At 38.2% G+C, this 18,767-nt stretch overlaps 1 protein-coding gene and 1 pseudogene across 4 annotated transcripts in view; both read left to right on the forward strand.

The window, feature by feature from the left end:
* ART3 (ADP-ribosyltransferase 3 (inactive)) overlaps window positions 1–18,767 on the forward strand; it is a 161,540-nt gene that overhangs the window by 70,623 nt on the left and 72,150 nt on the right. The gene's annotated exons all lie outside the window — the stretch shown is intronic.
* On the forward strand, window positions 7,750–8,031 carry LOC119530315 (annotated as a pseudogene).

The following is an 18,767-nucleotide window of genomic DNA, read 5'->3' on the forward strand; positions in this document are numbered from 1 at the left end:
TTTTTCTCTCTTTCTTAGGAAGGTATAACTTCTACAGAAACTTTGCAATTAGTAAATCAGATCCTGTTTACTCTTGTTTCGTGTCCTCAGTCCTCAAGGTCCTATGTGATTTTGGACACTTTACAGCTGGTGAACAAATGAATGACAACTGCTATTTTCCATACCATTTAAATTCTTTTTTTCTTTTCCAAATCCATGTTACTTAATCAATTTTGTAGTGTTTGGAGAAGAAAATGCAGGTAAAAATACGGCTATTTCATGAATGATGGTGATGATTAAATGATTTTTGGTGTAGAAAAGGAAAGCCAGAGATCTGCTTTCTTACTGCTATTAGAGAAGCAGCCTTGAGTGGAAGGGGATCATGGAAAAGAGAGGTGGAGAATAAATGAAAGAAGGAATGTTGGACTGGATCTGGCCTGACACTACTAGAGTCACTGTCTATGGGCCTGGCAACATGCAAATAGGTTAGCCTGCTCTTTGAAGGTTGTCCAGTCCTGCTTACTGCCAGGACTTTAATGAAGCTTAACTGTAACCCCTTTCTTGCCACCATCCTACCTTGTGTCATGTTACACTGTATCAGCATGGTAGGGGCACAAATAGAACCAAATGATTTCCCAGAAATTTCTGACAACAGAGGTGGTGTTTCAGGTCTCAGTTCCACCCCTAACCTTACTATTCCAGTTCATTATCATTGTTATTATCATAGAAAAAATTTTAAATGCTCTCTGATCTCATCTTCTACTACATAGTTCACTAACTTGGCATTGGTGCCACTTACTTCTACACTGCCCTGGTCTTCCTCAGACATGGAGGCAGGTTTGCTGTTCTAGCTCAGCACTGACCAAAGGAATAAAATTCAAGCCACATATGTGGCTTAAATTTTCTAGTAGCCACATTAAATGATGTAAAGTGAAATAAGTGGAATTAATTTTAATAATATATCTTATTTAACCCAATAAATATAAATGAGATGTTTTACTTGTTTTTTTCTTACTTTGAAATCCTGTGAGTATTTTACACTGATAGCACTTTGTAGTTTGGACACTAAGTTTTCATCAGAAATACTTGATCTATTATCTATATTTAAAGTCTCTAAAATTTACAGTTGAAAAGTATATTTTCATATCTGAATTACTCTAAGCGTAATGAATTTTTTCAGAAATGAATTGTATCAGGTTTTCAGTTCAAATTTAAATTGACTAAAATGAAATGCAGATAAAAATTCAGTTCCAAGCCACACTGTGCTAAGTAGTCACACGTGGAGAATGGCTATTCGTGCAGTTTCTAAGGTTATTTCCTCTTTAAGGAATACTCTTCCTGCAGATAACCATTTGGTTAACTTCCACCTCCTTTAAGGTTTTGCTCAAAATCTAATCTTCTCAATGAGACCTACCTAACCACTCTGTTTAATACACCCTGCTCCTAAGTCCCCACGTGCCACACTTCTAATCCTGCTTACTCCAATCCATATTATCTCTTTTCATACTTACCACCTTAGAAAAAGCTGTATATTTACCTATTTATTATTTTCATGACATGGAAACAGCAGAGACAGTTTGCTTCTTGGCTTTATACTAAGGAATATTTACATAGTTGCAATATTGTATGCAGTATTTTTGGATTTTAATTTTAGAATGGGCCTATAGTCAGAGAGTATAAGACTTTATTATAGTTACAAAAAGAATCCAAAAATTATTAAATTTTGAGAATGTAAAAATAAAATAACTTCTAACAGAAACTGGAAGGCAGAAGGCAGAAAGGAGATGAAGAGGGGGAAAGTAGGAGTGCTAATGTCCTCATATTATGAAAAGGACACCAAAGAGTGAATGTTGAAAGTCATTGCTTTTAAATATATCATTGTGTACCTTTGTCAGGGTAAATACTGGTATAATTATCAGTATTGGGTGGAAGAAGGGAAGTGGAATAGTGGGAGTAAAAACTGCCTAAGAAAATCAGTAGGTTTGTTCTCAAGTTGATAAATCAACTAATTATTAATTTATTTATTGACAGGGCTGCCATTTTGCTATTTATTTCCTGTTTGTCTTGTGTGTTTTTGGTTCTTACGGTTCTCATTTTATTCCTTCTTTTGGGCTAATCAAAAATTTTTTAGCATTTCATTTTCAGTAATTCTCTTGATTTTTGAGCTGCTCTTTATTTTTTTTTCTTTTAACGGTCATACAAAAACAGGTCATACAAAAAACAGGCAGGAGGGCAGTAGTTTACCACCTACTGCTGTGGATCCTAGTGTCAATCTGGTGTCATTTCCCTTCAGCCTGGTAATGAATTCTCTCTGTTTTTGTTTATTAATCAAAAGAACTTAAAGTAGTTAAAAGTGATTATTTCTAGGAACAAATGCTGCAGTGACTGCTGTTTATCATTGTAAGCCCTCTGAAATATTGTATCTTTCAGTTCTATGTTAATTATAACTTGGATAAACTTTTTATTTAAAAGTTAGCTTTATGAAATCTTAGATAATATGAACCCTGAATTTGACGTTCAGAAGAAAGGATACTTACAATCCAGTATCCTTTGGAGGGAAAACATGCTGTGTATTTCTAAGAAAGGGAATTTGCTCCTTAACAAGAAAAACTCTGTTCTTCCCTAGCAATATCAAGATTTCCAAATTTCCTCATCTTAAATCCTTTACCATCACCAGAAGGCACTTTGAAGTCAAGAACTCTGTCTTGAGATTTTAAGTATCATTCACCTGACTTCAAACCTAGCACTCAATAAATATTTGTGAGTTGCTTCTTTGTGTAAGCCTTGTATGCTCTTAAGGGTCAAGTTACCCTATTAGGAGACACAGTGAGGTATAGAGGTGTCACTATTATTGCCTTTAGCATCCACTAAGTACTAAGGAACTCACTGGATAACTCAGTGCTTTCCACCTGCAAGTGCTTATGATGATGTGATAAAAGAAAGTTTATTTACAAATAGAACATTGAGTATTATGGCCTTGCACATAGAAGACAACTCAGATATTTTTTTGAACAAGTATTTGAATGAATGAATGAATGACTACATCTGTATGATGATCATGTGGATACAGAGAATCCCACAAAGACCTGATCTCTGGAGTTGCCCATATAATTAGTTAGTCACTTGAGAATAGGCCTGGAGGCAGATTTTGATGTTATTGACTCCTGTGGGCTCTGCTCTTGGATCTCCTTTTTCTAGGGAGACACTCAAGTGGTTTCTTTCAGGTGATTGGTACCTTTTCTCACTCAAAATATTTTGTGAGCACAGGAAACTTCTCATTTTTGTAATGTAATATTTCAATTCTTGGTTTCTACCTTAATTGCTGTCATCATTGTTCTCAGTCAAAAGTTCCGTTTACAGTGCAGTACCCTAGCATCTGGTATGTGAGTTTGGGGAGCCTGCTTACAAAAGTATAGAATGTAAGGGAGGTTGCCATATGTTCTTAATGCCTTTGAGTTTCCTTTCTTCAGAGGTGGTTTATTATCCAGATCAATGATTAGTATACAAGAAACCAAATTGTCACCAATTACCATGAGTTATACATGACTGACTGATGCCTTCCTGGTACATTCTGGCTGCTCAATGAAATGATTCGCCAAATAGTTTTCTTTGAGTTATGTCACAGTACTCTCAGTTACTCTATTAATGTGGTAAATGTTGGTGGGGTGCACTCTGGAGCATAACCCTACAGGAAAAAGAATTGCTAACTTCATCATCTTGGTCTTAATTTCTTGAAAAGCAGTCAGAGTATCTGATTCAAGTAATAGAATGAAGGCTGACTATAAATTTCAATGAGGTAGAAAATTGCTGGAGTGGAATCCAGTGCTTCAAATGAGATTTGTAAAACCATAATAGATTGGTTAAGAACAGGTAAGGTGTTGCATATGAACTTTGGACTGTGTATGTGTATGTGCGTGTTTGTGTATAACAGGGTCCAGTAGAACAAAGTTGCTAGGTACTAGAGATACATGGTTTTAAGTTACGGTTACCTAAGTGAGGCCAAAATTACAAGTCCAAGTGACCAGAAACAGGATACCTTATTGCTGACCAGAAGGTCCTATGAGTAATGCTCCTTCCCAAGGAAGTAGACAAATTAGGTCAAGTGTTGCCCTTTGTGACTGAGGGTGCTGATGCTGTTTTTGTCACTGTTGATTTTGGAATTCTTAAGCCAAGTAAGCCTTGTGATTTTCTTTCCTCCCTCTTCCCATCAGTGCCCTTCCCTACTTCACGAATGTTTATGGAGTATTCATGATGTGAAAGACATCATACTAAGCCTTCTGGGAGATGTAAAAATATATATTATGTGGTGATGTATGAGTAATTTCTGAAGGAACCATCCTTCCCCTACTCTGCTGTTACCCCCCCCCCCCACTCATACATACGCTTCGACATCATCACCATAGGGACCCATTGTCCTTGATAAGAATGTGTGTCACTCCACTTCATAGGAGTAGAAACACAGAGTTGAGAACTAAAGCCTAGTGGTTTAAAAATCTACCAACAGTGACATATCTACAAACACACATATATGTATATATGTATAGCGATATGTACATAGTAATGTATTTATATAGCAATGTAGTGAATATAATACAACATTATATATTGAATGCTATAGGGATAATATTCTGCATTATTTTGAAAATACTAAATGGATATGTTTTTCATTCCCTCTATAAATTCTGTTCTGTTTGTACTCCAAGCACCCTTAAGATTAAACCATTTTTGGTCCAAGGGGAGAAGAGGGTAGATAGTGCCACAACAAAGAGGTAGGTTCATAGGATAGAGGAGGGGAAAATAAACATATAGGAAGTACTCTTAATAGGAATTGGAAGTAGAAGATTGGTTCTACAACAAGAGAAAAGGAAAAAGGGAGAAAACAATCAGACTCTTGTGTCCTAGCTGCTCTGAACTGAAACTCTGGAAAGGGTAGATGCAAGTTTAGAAACAACCTGGTATGTTTCAGGGAATCCTTGAGCAGTAGAGATTTTTTTTTTTTTTTTTTTTTGATTCTACCAAGATAAACTGGAGCAATTTTATGGCCTCTTAGAGAAGTATGTGTCTAATATGGGACCACTCCAAGCAATAAGTGGACTAGCCAAAGTAGCAGAATGAGTGAGGAGAGGACAAAGGTTCCACTCCAGGTTTCTACAGAATCACTGATGTGTTGATAGAAATCCTAAGTTTCCCTTTAGTCTAGTGAAGGTAACTGGGGTACAAACTAGCTTACCATGCTCTGTAAGGAGATGTCTAGCCAAGACCAAGGGATCTAATCTGGAGTTTGTGGGAGGACAACCTCATGGGATAGGAGGGCAGAAACATTGTTCCTCTTTAGACAATCCAATGCCAGGAGGCTATAACAGGGGGATTTACTAACTGCGCAGCCAAAAGCCATGGAATATACCATGGTCCTGAGCCAGCAATTAAATATCATATAAATATTTATATGCCAGATATAAAACTAGCAGCTAGATCTGGCAGAGACCAGACTACAATTTTCCCTAGTAGCAGAGTGCCACAATTTAGATGGAAAACTATATGCCAATAGGAATCTGTTTCTCTCTGTTGGAAATCAACTTAGTTCACAAGCCCCATTTCCTCTAATGGTAGAAACATTAATATTGCCAATAAAAAGTTAATCAATTCTGAATTGAAACAGTCTCCTTTGAGTAAATATTTAGTTAAATTTAGAGTTCTTTTCTCCTGTTCTTCTCCCCTTCCTAAGTGCAATCTATAAATCCTACTATTGTGGGAGAAGTTTCTTGTTCTGGTGCTGACCTCTAGTGGTTACTGGCCTCCAATGAGGTGTCTGATCCTGCTTGGTCTTTGCATGATGGTCATTTGCCTCTGCTGCTATAATGTCCTGTTTTGTGCTCGTCTCTAAGATGTATGTACTTTGCATTCATCTTATCACAATGCTAGGATCCTCTGAATCTGCCAGGTCTCTTCCAGTCTCTTCCATAAGCCCTTGAAACATTACAGATGCTTTGCTGTAGTACACTTCAAATTGGGATATGTATCCCTCTGGGGATTCATGAAGACATTTCAAAGAATGTGTGGACAAGATACCTTTTTTTTGTTGTTTGTTCTCTATTTTAAAAAATCACCTGTATTTTTACATATTTATATTATAAATATAAATTTATATTTACATATATTTCAACTTTAAGTGTACAATTCTATGAGTTTTAACAATGTACTTCATTGTGTAACCAACTCTACAATCATGATAAGAAACATTTCATCACTCAAAAAAGGTTCCTTCTTACCCTTTGCAGTCAGTCTCCTCCCTCCACCCTAGAGATCCTAGCAATCACTGATTTTCTTTCTGTCACTATAGTTTTGCCTTTCCTAGAATGTCATTTAAATATTACCATATAATATGTAGTCTTTTGTGACTGGTATCTTAGCATAGTCTTTTTGAGATTTATCCATGTTGTGTGTATCAGTAGTTCATTCCTTTTTTTTTAACAGTGTTATTGTGATATTCGTATACTATAAAATTCACCCATTTAAAATATACAGTTCAGTGGTTTTTAGTATATGCAACCATCACTGCAAACAGTTTTAGAACATTTTCATTGCCTCAAAAAGAAACTCCATATTCGTTAGCAGTCATTCCCCATATTCCCCTTATATTTCAAGTCCTGTGCAACCGTAAGTGTATTTTCTGTCTCTACAGATTTGCCTATTCTGAACATTTCATATAATTGTAGATGTATCAGTACTTCTTTCCCTTGTACGGCTATACCACAATTTGTCTATCCATTTATCAGTTGATGGACATTTGGATTGGTTCCACTTTTTGGCTATTATAAAAAATGGTGCTGTGAACATTTGTGTACAAATTTTTGTGTTGACATATGTTTTCATTTCTTTTGATTAAATACCTAGGAGTGGAGTTGCTAGGTCTGTGTTTAGCAGTTTGATGAAGTTTGCTCCCTTTTATTGCTATGTAATATTCCATTTGTTTATCCATTTACCAGTTAATAGATATTTGGGTTGTTCTTAGATTTTGACTATTATGAATCAGGCTGCTGGGAACATTTGGGTACAAGTCTGTATGTAAACATATGCTTCATTTTCTCATGGGGGGATACCTAGGATCATAAGTATATATTGAACTTTATAAAAAACTGCCAAATGGTTTTCAAAAGTAACTATACAATTTTGCATTCCTGCAAGCAATGTATGAGAGTTTCAGTAGCTCCATATCCTCATCACTGTTTAATTTAGTCTTTTTAATTTTAGCCATTGTAGTGAATGTATAGTGCTTTTAATTTGCATTTCCCTAATGACTAATGATGTTGAGTATCTTTTCCTGCTTGTTTGGCATTCATATATCTTCCTTAATGAAATGTCAATCAAATATTTTGCTCACAGTCAGTCTTTATAGTCAGTCCTTTCTCTGCTTGGAAAAACTGAAACCTTGGTTCAGACCAATTTTGCTTACTCCACATCTACCCATGGAATTGCATGTAACTGGAGAAAAAGACAACCATCCTGAGTGGTCTCATTTTAAATTCAAATGGAGTATTCTCTTCCATCCAGCAGCTGTGGCGCCCTCCTTGACCCGGGCTTGCTGCCCCCAGACTTCTCTGGCAGCACAGTCCCCCAGCCTTGTACTGGTGTTGGATGTAAGAGCCTGTGCTTATGTAAGAAATCTGACCTCACTGGAGACATTCAAGCAATGGTTGGTCAACCACTTTTACACAGCAGAAAGGAAGCTCATGCATCAGAAAAGGTGTCTAATAAACATACCAAAAGAATATGACTGCACAAATACCAGAATCTGGTTAGATAAAACAGTTTAAAGACTTTCTTGGAACCTACAATAAACTTCAAGAAACCTGCTTTTTGGACTGTGTTAAAGACTTCACAACAAGAGAAGTAAAATCTGAACAGACCACCTGTTCAGAACATTGCTTACAGAAATACTTAAAAATGACACAAAGAATAGTCATGAGATTTCAGGAATGTCATATTCAGAAGAATGAAGCCCTGGCAGCCAAAGAAGGACTCCTTGGCCAACCACAAATAGAGAAGTCCTGATAGATGGACTTTCAATAAAAGATTGCACTGGATATGAGGTTTCATTTAATATAATCCCCTGAAAGCAGTAGCCATGTTAAACCACCTGTCATGAATGGCGTTTGAAAGCCATCAGAGAAACAAAATTACTATTTACCAAGAATAATCAAAATAGAAGGTCTTAATGTTCAATGAAAATAATAAGATGCCATGTGTGTTGAATCTGTAAGATTCAACTTGAGTAGAAAAATAAACCATTTGTGTCTTCAATTGTGACTTAATTTTAAAGCAAAATATGTGTTCAATCATGTCAGAGATAGAAAAAAATTATTACTATAAGTAAAATAAATGGAAATAACAGTGGAAAATAATTCAAGTGGGCCCTTAATACTGCTCGACATTTATACTCCATTCTTCTACTTTTCTAAATGACTGTTTACCTTCTCCAGCCTCTAAAAATCTTTGCCATCTCAATCTTTACCTTTTCTTTATTAATTTTTGAGAAAATTGAAGCAGTTAGGACAGAACTTCCACCATCATATCCACTTTCCATCATCTGCCAATGTACTGTGCCTTCCCTCCAGTTAATGTTAGATTAGCTGTTTCTGCTCTTGTCTAAGACCACCTCTTCCTCTTGTGTGGTAGGTTCTTTCTCTTTCTGCGTAATCAAGGATGTTGTTCCAGTAAATCTTACCTCTCTCTCTCATAACATCAATTTTCCCCTCTCTATTTGATCTTTTTGTAAATATGTTCTTATTTCTCATCTTAAAAAATCTTTTCTTGAACTCTCTTCTTTATCTTTTCCACAACCCCACCACCAAGCTACTGCCTCATTTCTTTACTTCTCTTTCGATTCTTCTTTCCATTCTATGTAAGACCATTCCAACCAGGCTGTCATCCCCACTAGTCAAATGGTCAGTTCTCATTTCTCCTCTACTTGACCTGTCTGAAGCATTTAACGGTTTTGATCTTTCTTTCCTGGTAAAAATATTTTCTTAATTTGACTTCTAAGACACTTTTTCCACACACAGTCTTCCCCATTTCTGTTAATAACTATTTCCTTCCAGTTACTCCAGTTAAAAGTCTTGGAATTATCCTTTATTCTTCTCATTCTCTCTCAGCCCATGTCTAATCATATATTCTGTCAGTGCATCCTTTGGCCTTAACTTTCAAAGTATACCCTGAATTTAAGTCCAAATATTTTTATTGTATAATAATTTGGTATCTCTATAGATCATTCCCATTTACTTTTTTGTGAGTTACTACAGTTCTGAAAATACAATAGCTGGGTTTTAATAGCCCCCAAAATAACTTTGCTTATCATATCTGGAGAGATTGTCTTTTAATTTAATCTTTTTAACAAGCTCAAATAAAAAGGGCCTGTATCAATCACATACGTGTGCGTGTGCTCATGTGTGTATATACATCTACATCTCACCACTTTACTGTTACCACCTTGGTTCAAGCCACCATAATCTCTGCCTGGATTATTATAATAACCTATAAACTGGTCTCCCTTCTTTCATACTACAGATCACTCTCGGAATTACAACCAGAGTGATCACCTTAAGACATAAGTCAAATCCTGTCACTTCTCTGCTCAAAATCTTGTGGTTTGCTCCCTTTCTCTTAGAATAAAAGACAACATTCTTACAATAGCCTACAAAGACTTACATGATCTTCCCACCTACCCCACCTCCTTACAACTCTGACCTTATCTTCTACTATTCTTTCCTTCATTCACTCTTTTCCAGCCATATTGGCCTTTTGTTCTTCCTCAAACAAAATCAGGTACATTCTTGTCTCAGGACTTTAACAGTTGTTATTCCCTCTGCCTGGCCACTCTTCTGTCACAATTCCCTTGGCTCATCTCCCTTATCTCCTAATCTTTGCTCAAGTATCATTTTTCCAGTGAGTGAGTCCTCCTTAGCCATCTGATTTAAACTGGAAACCCTCCATGCAATCCTCATCTCCTTTTAAAAAAACCATAGCACTTACTACATTCTAACATACTTTGTGTGTGTGTGTGTGTGTGTGTGTGTGTGTGTGTGTGTTGGCTTAACAACAGGAATTTATTGGTTCACGGTTTCAGAGGCTAGAAGGCTTGCTTCCTCCCGGGGTTAGTATCTTCTGGCTGGCTGGCAATCTTTAGGGCATTTCTGTCACACGGCAATGCAGTGGTGACATCCTCTCCTTTTTCTTCCAGGTACTTTTGACTTCCAGCTTATAGCTGCTCCCGTAGCTTCTCTTTCTGTGTCCAGTTTCCTTTGCTTATAAGGACTTCAGCCATATTGGATTAAGGCCCACCCTCATTCAGTTTGGGTACACTTTAATAAAATCTTCAAAGATCCTATTTACAAAAGGGGTCATACCCACAGGACCAGAGGTTGGGACCTGAACGTGCTTTTTTGTGGGGGATATGATTCAATCCCCAACATATGTCAAGTTAATTTTGTTTTCCAATTGACCTACGCACTGTTAAGGGAAACCTCCTGGATCATGAATGTAATAAAACGTGTAAAAAATGCAACAAATCAGAAAATGAAAAGCAAATTTGAATTATAGCATCACAAAATGGAGATAGTCAAATGAACAATAAACATGAAAAAGTCCTCAACATCATTACTTCTTAGAGAAATGCAAATTAAAATTCAACAGGATACCATTAAACACCTATCTAAAATTAAAGACAGCACTGGTGAGGATGTGGAGCAACTAGAATGCTCTCATATACTGCTGCTGTGAGTGTAAATTGATACAACCACTCTGGAAAAATGTCTGGCAATATCTACTAGAGCTAAACATAATTCTGGCCTTATGTCCTAGCAGTTGCACTCTTAGATCTGTACCCAAGAGAATGAGTACAAACTCAGGTACAGTAATTTTCTTAGCAGATTTATTCACAATAGCCCCAAACTGGAAACAACCCAAATGTCCATCAATAGTAAAATAAATGAATAAACCATCTAACATACTTTTATATTTTACATTTTTTTTTGTTTTTATTTTACTGTCTTCACAAGGGCAAGATTTTTATCTATTTTATTCACTGATATACCTCCAGTACCTAAAAGAGTGCCTGGCACATTGTCAGTGCTCACATACTTGTTGTATACAACAAATGGAATGGAATCAAGAGTTCAGAACTGGGAAGAAAGAGGAGTGGAACAAAAACATATTGGGAATGAACAAGGTCAAACTTGCCATGAGCTTTACCCAGTGTTTGTTATATTCTTTTTGGTAGAATTAGTTTCTTATGTGATGCATAGATGGCAGGTGATAGGGGCCAGGGAGAGGAGAACACCACTGCCTCATGCGCTGTAGGCCCATGTGCCTGGAACTTAAAAGCAGGTCATTGTGAGTCTATGGCCAGAAAATATGTGTAAAAAGTTTTTTCTTTTCTTTCCAATATTTACTCTGTTTTTTTTATGATACTGTTTCTGGGAATCTACTCAGTGTATTTAATTTTAGATTATTTAGCTGGGAAGGTGGGAAAAGATTAGAAGTTTTGGAAGGGTCTGCAGAGTAGATATGGGTTTTGTAAATGTGTGCATAGTTCATGATAATTTAAAATGTTTCATTGAAGTAAAATTTTTATGTATATACACACATATAGGTAAACACACATATAGGAAAATATACATATTATAAACATGTGGCTTGATGAATTTTCACAGAACTGATGTGAACAAAAAAACAGAACCTGAGTGACATCATCAACATGGTGACATAAGACATCCCCTGAAAATACCCCTAGAGATTTAACATTTCCACTTGCTTAAAACTCTGGAGGATGGTAAAAATTGGGGACTCCACAAATGCTGAAATTGAAGGAAAGAGAAAAATATCAGGCAGGAGACTTCTGGCCTGGAGTTGCCAGTCCTCATCCCTCCCCCTTAATCAGTCCTGCCCAGCTTGGAAGGTCTCCAGAGGCAGTGGACCAGGTCCCTCCCATCAGGGTCACAGACTATAGAGGAATTCACAGCAGTTAGAACCAACACATATCCAGGGACAAGGACCCAAGTCTGCAGAGACCCAGGGTGGAATACAAGCCACTGAGGAATGCTGCATACAAAAGGGCAACCAGAGTTGGGAGGGGGCAGTGGCAGAACAGTGGTACCCAAGTGCCACACTCACATGATCCCGGTACTGTAGGTGGGAATCCCCAAATGCAAATTGGACTTTTCTGGAGTGACCCGCTTTCTGAATTGTCCCCACCTGGCTCCTCAAGGTGGGACACCCTATGGGAATGGAAACTGGAGACAGAAAAGCCTGACAGAGAAAAACATTTGAAAAGGGGGGTGGGGAGGTTGGTAAACTGAACTGCTGAGAGACTGGAGAGTCCCAGAACTGTAAAGTGCAGGGAAAATGGGTCACTGAGTTTGGGAGAGTATTTAAACAAATCGTAGACACTGGGAAGAAAATTATGCACAAAAACAAATAGAACAGATCAAGATTTGTGGAGAAGGAACAGAGGAAATGAAGGTGAAATAATTACACAAAAAGTGCAATCTTAAAATTGTACCACATTCCAGGACAAGAATCAGATGAAGAACAGCTGAGAAAATCTGATCAGTTAAAATCAGGCTATTCTAAAGGTCCAGAATAAGTTGGACCAAATGTCAAAAAAGAGCCTTAATACAAAAGTGACCAACAATAAAACTCTCAACAAGAGGGAGAAGCTTAGCTTCAGAGTTAACTTATCAAGATAATCAGATGCCTAGACATCAGCAAAGAATTTCTGGCCATGTTAAGAAACAGAAAGATGTGGGTCAGTCAAGAAAACAAATTAAAAATTCTGAAGAGACACAGTGTTTGGAGCAACTAATCAAAGAAGTTCAAACAAATCTTTTACATCAGTTCAAGGAGATAAAGGAATATATGCATAAAGAGAGAAAGGATATCGAGAAGACCAGTGTGAGCATAAAGTAGAAGTTGAAAGAATAAAAAGAATCATAAATTATGGGGATGAAAGGCATAATAGTAGAGAAAAAAATACACTTGAGGCATACAATAGCAGATCTGAACAGGCAGAAGAAAGAATCAGTGAACTAGAAGACAAAGCAGTTGAAATCATAAGTCAAAAAAATAAAGGAATAGAAAAAAATGATCAATGTCTCAGGGATTTTGAGTGACAGCATGACACACACAAACATACATGTCATGTGTGTCCCAGGAAGAGAAGAAAAGGGAAAAGGGGCAGAAAGAATAGTGGAGGAAATAATGGCCCCAAATTTCCCAACTCTTACGAAAGACATAAATATACAAGTCTAAGAAGTAAATACTAATCAGACTTTTAACTGCCAAAGATATAGAATTCTGAAAGCAGCAAGAGAAAATTGTTCTGGTTTGCTAATGCTGCCGGAATGCAAAACACCAGAGATGGATTGGCTTTTATAAAAGGGGGTTTATTTGGTTACACAGTTACAGTCTTAAGGCCATAAAGTGTCCAGGTAACACATCAGCAATCAGGTACCTTCACTGGAGGATGGCCAACGGTGTCCGGAAAACCTCTGTTAGCTGGGAAGGCACGTGGCTGGCGTCTGCTCCAAAGTACTGGTTTCAAAATGGCTTTTTTCCAGTATGTTCCTCTCTAGGTTTCAGATTCTCAAAAATGTCACTCTTAGTTGTACTTGGGGTATTTGTCCTCTCTTAGCTTCTCCAGAGCAAAAGTCTGCTTTCAACGACTGTCTTCAAACTGTCTCTCATCTGTAGCTCCTGTACTTTCTTCCAAGTGTCCCTCTTGGCTGTAGCTCCTTTTCAAAATGTCACTCACAGCTGCACTGAGTTCCTTCTGTTATGTCAGCTCATTTATATGGCTCCACTGATCAACTTAGACCCATCCTGAATGGGCGGAGCAACACCTCCATGGAAATTATCCAATCAGAGTCATCACCCACAGCTGGTTGGGGCGCATTCCAAAGAAACACTCAAAGAATTACAATCTAATCAACACTGATAACATCTGCCCACACAAGATTACATCAAAGATAATGGCGTTTGGGGGACACAATATATTCAAACTGGTACAAAAACCAATTTGTCACATACAAGGGATCCTCAACAAGACTAAGTGCTGATTTCTTATCAGAAACCATGGGGGTGAGAAGTCAGTGGTGTGATATATTTAAGGTACTGAAAGAGAGAAACTGCCAGCCAAAAATTCTTTAACTGGAAAAACTATCCTTTAAAAAATGAGGGAGTGAGGAGAACCTAAGATGGCAGCTAGGTGAGACAGGGCAAAAAAACACCTCCATGAAAAATACTAGATAAAAACCAGAAAGTGACACAGAACACCACTCCCAGTGTAGCACCAGCCAGACAAGGTCTGCTAAAGCCACAGGGAACATGCATTTGGTGAAACCAGGAGCCTGCATTCTGAAACGAGTGAGTAAGCTGACTGAAAGTCCCGTGGCCGTGCTGCGGTGTGGGGAAACAGTGGGCTGGCATTTGGAGATGGACTAGTTCTTTAAGGAAAAAAAAAGCCCGGGAGCGGCTGCAGATATGATGGGGAGAGCTGCGCAGTGAAGCACGGCAGGAGCAGGCTGGGCTAACGCCTCAGTGTCTGGCGTGGAGGATACCCCTTCCTACACCCGCTGCTGATTGTCTGGAGACCAGAGGAGCAGAGAGGAGCCAAAAGGAGAAAAAAAACTGCATTCCTTGCAGCCATCTCCCCAGCGGGCAGGGGACGCTCCTGCCTGGGGCCAGACCCACAGCCCAGAGCCGCGCAAAGAAACCCGGTGTGACGGGGAATCTTTCCCACAGCACTACACACATGCCATGATATCGGCTGTGGACAGTGGCCTTTAATGCACCTATGACTGATTATCCCGGAGCTGGGAGGGCGGAGCTGTGCAAAAAGGGGGAAGTTAACGTGTCCCATTCAACCATCTTTGAAGCGGGCAGGGAGCACCCCTGCACGGCCCAGCGACCCAGGGCTTCCCTGGTGGGTCAGTGCACACTAGTGACATGGCACAGCCCTCCCTCAGCAGAGGTCCTGGAAGAACACAGCTGGGAAGGGGGAACTGCTCAGAAATCCCAGGGACCCTACATGAATACCAAGGACTTGTGGATCAGCGGCAGAGACAGTCGGTTGAAAGACTGAAATGAAGGCTTAGGCTCCTGCAACAGCCTTAAATCTCTAGGAACACCTGGGAGGTTTGATTATTAAAGCTGCCCTGCCTGCCTAACCACCAGACACACGCCCCACGTTCAGGGCGGGTAGCACCAGCAACACACCCAAACTTGAGGCACTAACTGGACCTCACAAGAATCATACTCCCACACACCACAAAGACAAAGTGGGGGAGAACTGATTTCAGGGAAATAGGTGACTGAAGGATGCCAATCTGCTGGTTAGTTAGAGAAAGAGTATGCCACCAAGCTGCAGTTCTGTCAAATCAGGGATCAAGTAAAGCAAATGTCAAGAGGCCAAAACAACAGAAAATCTTAAAGCATATGATATGCCAGACGATACGGAGAACCCAAACCAAAGCACCCAAATCAAAAGATCAGAAGACACACAGTACTTGGCACAATTAATCAAAGAATTACAGACAGGCAACAAGAGCATGGCTCAGGATATAAAGGACATGAAGAAGAGCATGGCACAGGATATAAAGGACATAAAGAAGACCCTAGAAGAGCATAAAGAAGAATTCGCAAGAGTAAATGAAAAAATAGAAGATCTTATGGAAATAAAAGAAACTGTTGACCAAATTAAAAGGACTCTGGATACTCATAATACAAGATTAGAGGAAGCTGAACAAGAAACTCAGCCTCCTCGAGGACCACAGAACAGAAAATGAAAGAACAAAAGAAAGAATGGGGAAAAAAATTTAAAAAATCGAAATGGATTCAGGGATATTGATAGATAAAATAAAACGTCCAAATTTAAGACTCATTGGTGTCCCAGAAGAGGAAGAGAAGGGTAGAGGTCTAGAAAGAGTATTCAAAGAAATTGTTGGGGGAAGACTTCCCAAACCTTCTACACAATATAAATACACAAAGCATAAATGCCCAGCAAACTCCAAATAGAATAAATCCAAATAAACCCACTCCAAGACATATTCTGATCAGACTGTCAAATACTGAAGAGAAGGAGCAAATTCTGAAAGCGGCAAGAGAAAAGCGATTCACCACATACAAAGGAAACAACATAAGACTAAGTTGTGACTACTCAGCAGCCACCATGGAGGCAAGAAGGCAGTGGCATGGCACATGTAAAATTCTGAGAGAGAAAAATTTCCAACCAAGAATACTTTATCCAGCAAAACTCTCCTTCAAATTTGAGGGAGAGCTTAAATTTTTCACAGACAAACAAATGCTGATAGATTTTGCTAATAAAAGACCTGCCCTACTTCAGATACTAAAGGGAGCCCTACCGACAGAGAAAAGAGCTGAGGGATTTCACCACCAGTAGATCAGTCCTATAAGAAATGCTAAAGGGAGTCGACAGGCTGAAAGGAAGGGACACTAAACAATTGACTGAAACTACATGAAGAAATAAAGGATACCACTAAAGGTCACATGGTAAATATAAATACCAATACTACTGTATATTTGATTTGTAACTCCGCTGTTTACTTCCTACAGGATCTAAAATACATAAACTGTAATGATAAATCAGTGGTTTTGGACTCAATGTAAAATATGTAATTTTTGAGAAGAACTACATAAAAGTGGGGGAATGAGGGAGTATAGGGACATAGTTTATGTGTTGTATTGAAGTTAAGTTGGTATCAAAGAAAACAAGATTGTTATAGACTTAAGAGGTTAAATTTAAGCCCCACAGTAAACACAAAGAAAGTATCAGAGAATATGACCATAGAGATGAAAAGTAGAGTAGGGGTTCCGAGAAGTGGGGAAAAGGGCAATCGGGAGTTAAGAAATGAGTGTAGGGTTTCTGTTTGTGGTGAAGGGAAGCTTCTAGAAATGGATGGTGGGAAGGTGATAGCATTGCAACATTCTAAATGTGATTAATCCCACTGATGGATTGCTAGGGAGGGGTGGAATGGGAAGATTAAAGCTGTATATATGTTTTCCACAACTGAAAAAAAAAAGTCTAAATAGATGACAATTAAATGCCAAGGATGATCCTGGATGGGATCTGAGGATGGAGGAGAGGAGGCTCAAAGGGACACAGATGGGCCATAAGGGAAAAAAAAAAGGAAATATAGAATGTAAGCTTTGTATCAAGGTTGAATTTCTTGAACTTCTTAGCTGCGTTTAATGGGATTGCATAAAAGAATGTTCTTGTTCATGGGAAATGTATATGTGAATTATATTGTTTGTTCAAGAATGTGTGCAGCTTGTTGTCATATGCTCAGAAGACAGAGCAATAGATGATGGATAATAGGGAGGGAGAGAGAGAGGGAGGGAGGGAGGGAGGGAAAGAAAAAGAAATGGTGTGACAGGATCGGGGGAGGGGGTTCGGGATATGCTGGAGTTCTGTGTATGGGGTTTGTACTGTTTTTGCAACTGTTCCTGTAAGTTTGAATTTATCTCAAAATAAAATTTCTTTTAAAAAAATGAGGGAGTGTTTTAAATATTAACGTATAAATAGAAACTGAGTGAGTTTGTCAACAAAAACCTGCCTTACAAGGATTACTACAGGGATTTCTGCATGTTGAAAGGAAAAGACAGGAGAGAGTGACTTGGAGTAGTGTGAAGAAATGAAGATTCAGAGAATATGTATGCTATTGAAGCTAAATTGGTATCTTTTCAAATTAGTAGGTTATAGATATAGGTTGTGCAATATAAACCCCAGGGTAACCACAAAGTAATTTTGAAATGTACAGAAACACAAAAGAGAAAGGGATCAGTCAGATATATCACAAAAGATTAAATAAACAGAAAAGGATGTTGCAGTAAAGGAGGGGAGACAAAGAGAAGACATATTAAAACAAAAGGACAAAATGGTTGAAGTAAGTACTCCCTTTACAGTAATAACACTGAATGTTAATGGATTAAACTCAACAGTCAAAAGACACAGATTGGCAGAATGGATAAAAAAGCATGATCCAACTATACGTTGTTTACAAGAGACTTACCTTAGACCCCAATTCATAAATAGGTTGAAAGTGAAAGGTTGGAAAAAGATATTTCATGCAAATAGTAACAAAAAAAGAGCTGATGAGTAGATACAATAATATACTATAACACTCAAGAGCTGTTATAAGAGACAAAGAAGAAAACTATATATTAATAAAAGGAGCACTCCATCAAGAAGAAATAACAGTCATAAACATTTATGCCCCTAACCATGGTGCCCCAAAATACATGAGGCAAACACTGGCAAAACTGAAGGGAGAAATGGGCACCTCTGTGATAATAGTTGGAGACATCAGTACACTGCTATCATCAATAGGTAGAACATCTAGACAGAAGAACAATAAGGAAACAGAGAACTTGAATAATATGATAAGTGAACCAGACCTGACAGACATATACAGAACATTGCCCCACCCCCAACATCAACAGCAGAATATACATTCTTCTCAAATGCACACGGATGATTCTCCAGGATAGACCACATTTTGGGTCACAAATCAGGTCTCAATAAATTTAAACATATTGAAATTATACAAAGCATGTTCTATGAATGTAATGGAATTAAGCTGGAAATCAGTAACAGGTGGAGAACTGGAAAATGCACAAATGTATGGAAGTAAATAACACACTTTGAAACGATCAGTGGGTTGAAGAAGAAATTGCAAGGGAATTCAGTAAAAATCTTAAGATGAATGAAAATGAGA

The sequence above is a fragment of the Choloepus didactylus genome, chromosome 3, assembly GCF_015220235.1.
Source record: "Choloepus didactylus isolate mChoDid1 chromosome 3, mChoDid1.pri, whole genome shotgun sequence".
Classification (NCBI taxonomy): domain Eukaryota; kingdom Metazoa; phylum Chordata; class Mammalia; order Pilosa; family Megalonychidae; genus Choloepus; species Choloepus didactylus.